The 5,573-nt window shown below is 38.8% G+C and overlaps 1 non-coding gene across 1 annotated transcript; it reads left to right on the forward strand.

Moving 5' to 3' along the window:
* The first annotated feature begins 878 nt into the window (after positions 1 to 878).
* Positions 879 to 982, forward strand: LOC122684032. The gene has a single exon (XR_006337927.1). It is a non-coding gene; the product is annotated as a U6 spliceosomal RNA (small nuclear RNA).
* The last annotated feature ends 4,591 nt before the right edge of the window (positions 983 to 5,573 follow it).

Raw genomic sequence — 5,573 nt, forward strand, 5'->3', positions numbered from 1 at the left:
AATTTTCCAAAATGTCTGTTATTTTGGCTTTGAATCTAGGCTGGAGGAACTCATTATCAAACTTGTTTACCTTGCAAGCTGTAATAATTTATATTAACCAAAACATTCTGCTCATAGTTTTATGCTGTTGAGCTTAAGAGTTCCTCAAAGCTCTTCTACTTAGTCCATGTCTTCCAAAGATAGATTTGTTTCCAAGTTTAAAGCTAAATTGAAAATTAAACTAGGTGTGGGAGAAGAAATGTTTGAAACTGGTTGTTTTCAGGTTTTCTGGGCATTGGACATGCATCTCACATTTCCAAATAGAAGAGGTGAAAGTGATGAATGAATAGGACCTCCTATTCTGGCTTACACAGGCCACAGTTTTCAAAATCATAAATAAGAAAGAAAAAAATATTTCTTTGACTTCTTCCAAAATATAGGAGTAGTGTCTTTGTCATGTTCATTTATACACTCTCCTCCTAGGAGAGCACAAGATTTCCTTCTAATCTATGGGAGCTGGGACTATCCAAAGCTGCAATCTAGGGTCAGGGAGCAGGATATTGAACAACTTTTTGAGGATCTTTCTATCTGAGATTCTTCTATATAATTTACAAAAAAGGAGTCTGAGGACATGTATGTCTGGCCTTGGATTGTGTGTGTGGGCTAGGTTGCTAAGTTGTGTCCAACTCTTTGTGACCCCTTGAACTGTAGTGTTCCTGACTCCTCAGTCCATGAGATTTTCGAGGCAAGAATACTGGAGTGGGTTGTTATTTCCTCTTCCAGACGATCTTCCCCAACCCAAGGATTGAATCTGTGTCTCCCACGACTCCTGCATTGGCAGGTGGATTCTTTACCACTGAGTCACTGGCTTAGTTCACATAATCAAAAAGTTATTGAGTGCTCACTTCAGCAGGGCATATACTAAAATTGGAACCATACAAAGAAGATTAGCATGGCCCCTGTGAAGGATGACACATAGATGCGTGAAGTATTCCATACTTTTTGAAGGTCCAGACACTATAAAACTCTTAGAGGAAGACATAGGCAGAACACTCTTTGACATAAATCACAGCAAGACCTTTTTGACCCACCTCCTAGAGAAATGAAATAAAAGCAAAAATAAACAAATGAGGCCCAATTAAACTTAAAAGCTTTTGTATAGCAAAGGAAACCATCAACAAGATGAAAAGACAACCCTCAAAAGAATGGGAGAAAATATTTGCGAATGTAGCAACTGACAAAGGATTAATCTTTAAAATATACAAACAGCTCATGTAGCTCAATATCAATAAAATAAACAACTCAATAAAAAAAATGAGTGGAAGACCTAAACAGACATTTCTCCAAAGAAGACATACAGATAGCCAACAAACACATGAAAATATACTCAACGTCACTAATTATTAGAAAAATGCAAATCAAAACTAAAATGAGGCATCACCTCACACTGGTCAGAATGACCATCATCAAAAAAATCTACAAACAAAAAATTCTGCAAAGAATGTTTAGAAAAGGGAACCCTCTTACACTGTTAGGAATGTAAATTGATACGGCCACTATGGAAAATAGTATGGAGGTTCTTTAAAAAAGTAAAAACAGAATTACCAGACCCAGCAATCCCACTACTGGGCATATACCCAGAGAAAGCCATAATTCAAAAAGACACATGCACCCCAATGTTCATTGCAGCACTATTTACAATAGTCAGGACATGGAAAACACTTAAATATCCACCCATAGAGGAATGGATAAAGAAGATGTGGTACATATATACAATGGAATATTACTCAGCCATAAAAGGAATGAAATTCTGCCATTTGCAAACATAGAAAGATCTAGAGACTGCCATACAGAGTGAATTGAGAGAGAAAAACAAATATGTAAATTGTTTGTATGTGGAATCTAGAAAAATGGTACAGATAATCTTATTTGCAAAGCAGAAATTGAGACACAGACGTGAACAAATGTATGAATACCAAGAGGGAATGGGAGGGAAAGGACGAATTAGATTGGGATTGACATATATACACTATTGATACTACGCATAAAATAGATAACTAATGAAGACATAGTGTTTATCATAGGGAACGCCACTCAGTGCTCTGTGGGGACCTAAATGTGAAGGACATGAAAAAAGAGGGGGTATATGTATACATACGGCTGATTCGCCTTGCTGTACAGTAGAAACTAACATAACATTGTAAAGCAACTATATTCCAATAAAATTTAAAAAAATAGTATGAGGAAATGTGGGCAGAAAGGGCAGATTCAGAACTCTAAGAATTTGTCAATATACTAAACATCGCTGAATTATATACCCAAAAAACGCTATTGAGAGAAAAGCCATTTTTGATTTGCTCATCTGTCAAGACTGCATTGCATCTTACTGAAATGTGTGGTACAAATCTACAAGTCTTTTCTTCCAATTCTGAAATTCAAAAAACCTGAAAAAATAAAAAGGTCTGTATAACTTGTTTGGTGATAAAACCTCGCTTGGCCCAAATTATTTGGCAGTAGAAGTTGACATAAATTATATGAGTCTGTGTTTAGTATTTATTCATTCTTCTTAGAGTGAGTATTAATATATTTAATTGCAGTAATGCAGTAATTAATTATAAGGTGATGTCCCAGACCTTTGATGGATTATATGTAATAAGGAATATGCAATGTATTGCCATTCAAAAATTCCACAAAACTGTATATTACAAAAATATCTAGCATTACAATTTTCAGACTCTCAGAGTGTCAGCTGTCAGATTGCAGACTTGTGTTGACAGAAGACGTGGTTACCTGTGGAATGCTGGCTTCTCTCTCACAGAAGAATGAAAATGTTTCTAATTTTGCTGAACATAACAGATGCTCGATGAATATTGTTGACTTAATGATTTCTTACTGCATAACATATCTGAAGGTGCAGAAGAAGAGGCAGGAATAGATTAATGGAAATATGAGGATATAAAGATATATCTTCAAGGTGAGAGAAACAGAATCAATTTTCCAGGTGAGTACAGTTTAGAGGAGGTAGAATTTCAAGAGGTAAGTTTTCCAAATGCAAAGGTTTTTTAAAAATACCTTTTCTTTCATAGAAATCTAAAATTGATTATTTTTATTCTGTGTTTAATATTGGAGGGATTCCTGTAATTCCTTTTTCTTTCTTTCTTTTTGGTTGCATGGATGAAGAATCTTATTTCCTGACTAGGGTTCACTGCAGTTCACTCACTGCCCACTGCAGTGGAAGCATGGAATCCTAACCGCTGGACCACCAAGGAATACCCTTCCTGTAATTTCTTAAATACTTTGTTTTCTTTAGGGACTAAAGAATAGGGATAACTATTAAAATTAGTTTATAAATCATATCTCAATTATTTTAACCATTTATTGAGCATGAGCAGGCCAAGTGCCATATATTCATAATTTAATTTAATCCTCACAAAAGCTGTATGATTTAGAAGTATTATTTTTCCCATTTTTCACATAATGGCATTTCTAGATAAATCAAATAACTTATCTGAAGTCATATAATAGTAAGCATTACAGCCAGAGAGTTCAACTCAAGTAGAGCCCCAATCCTTTGTTCTTAAACTACTACACTGTACTTTATTCTATAATAACCTGAAGTTCATGGTTAAAAAGAAAAATGTGGGCAGCTCTTTAAATAACCGCACAGTACTGTATAATATGTTCTGGGCTATGTTCTCTTATAAGGGCATAGTTGGGAGTTATCAAAAAGGCCCTCTTGGACATAAGCTATATTGTTAAGCTATATAGAGTATTCAGCTGTAATGAAAACCAGGAAGTCCAATAATAGTGCTTAAATAAACAAGCTCACATAATATTATGCTCAGGCTTCCCAGGTGGCTCAGTGGTAAAGAATCTGCCTGCTAATACAGGAGACACAGGAGATGTGGGTTTGATCCCTGGGTCAGGAAGATCCCCTTGCAACCCACTCCAGTATTCTTGCCTGGAAAATTCCATGGAGAGGAGCCTGGTGAGCTATAGTCCATGGGGTCGCAAAGAGTCGGACATGACTGAGTGCACACCCCCCCACACACACACACATACACACAATATTATGCTCACATAAGAAGGCTGGAGGTAGGTTGTTCTCAGCATGGATATCGTGGATTAAAGGTGTCAGGTTTAAGAGCTTTAGGATTTTTTTTGGCTTTTTGCCTCATACTCCCAAGTTGTTTTCTGTAGTTTCAGCTTTTGTATCCCCATTCAAGGCCGGAAGAAGGAGGGAGGAAGATGGATTGGCTATGGCTACCCTTTTATTCAAGGAAATTAAAAACTCCCCCAGAAGCGTCCCAGCAGTTGTCCAGTTGTGTGGTCCTATGGTCACCGCAGGTGTGAGGGAGAGTGGGAGAATGAAGAACCATGTCTTAGCTGGGTCAGTCCAATCATGGGTAATTATTTAGGACAGGGGTCTGCCAACTTTTTCTTTAAAGGGCCACATAGTAGGTAACTTAAGTTTTGCAACCCAGATGGTCTCTGTAGCAGCTGCTCAGTTGTGTGGCTGCCATAGTATAAAAGTGGCCCATAGACAAGGTGTAAATGAATGGGCTCATTTGTGTTCCAATAAAACTTTATTTATAAAACTGGCAGGAGAACCGATTTGATGGGATGCTATAATTTACCAGCCCCTAACATGCAACTCAGAGAAGGCAATGGCAACCCACTCCAGTACTCTTGCCTGGAAAATCCCTTGGACGGAGGAGCCTGGTAGGCTGCAGTCCATGGGGTCGTGAAGAGTCGGACACGACTGAGTGACTTCACTTTCACTTTTCACTTTCACACATTGGAGAAGGAAATGGCAACCCACTCCAGTGTTCTTGCCTGGAGAATCCCAGGGACGGGGGAGCCTGATGGGCTGCCATCTATGGGGTCACACAGAGTCGGACACGACTGAAGCGACTTAGCAGCAGCAGCAACATGCACCTTGGCACATTGCTGACAAGTCAAACGGATATTCATTTTATAAGCAAGAAAGAAGGGAGGGGATGATGGGTAGAACTAACAGTGACTGTGATTGAGGATAGAAATATTCTTTTGACCTATTCTTTTCCCCCTTGCTTTCCATGTTTGCGGCTGGAAGTTTTATGCTCTTGTGCTATGGAGCTGTAAAGGTAATAGATGTAGCAACCTCCATCAAGAGAGCTTGTGGGGAATTGGTTAAATAGACTTGAGGCCACCTGTTGGCCCACACAAACTCTCAGCTTTTGAAAGTGGATGCCACAGACTGTTGGGTACCAGAGTGTGGAAGACAGTGATTGCCGCCTGCCCATTTCCCACACTTCTTCTTCCTTATTATTCAGCAAGGGGAAGTAATGTGCTCAGGTAAAAAAGTTTATTTACAGCCTCCCATGCTTCAAGAAGTGGCCATGAGCATCATCCTGGCCAGTGAGACATGCATGGAAGTTTCTGGGCGAGAAAGTTTTTTAAGGTGACAGCTTCCTGAGCATGAAGTTTTGCTTTTCTCTTATTTCTCTGTGCCTTTTCTGCTTGGACAGCACCATCTTGCAACCACAGTGTAACAAGCACGAGGGTAAGGGCCACCCACTAAAATGACTGAATCAGCAAGTAGAAGCAGCCCA

Source organism: Cervus elaphus, chromosome 25 (assembly GCF_910594005.1).
Source record: "Cervus elaphus chromosome 25, mCerEla1.1, whole genome shotgun sequence".
NCBI lineage: Eukaryota > Metazoa > Chordata > Mammalia > Artiodactyla > Cervidae > Cervus > Cervus elaphus.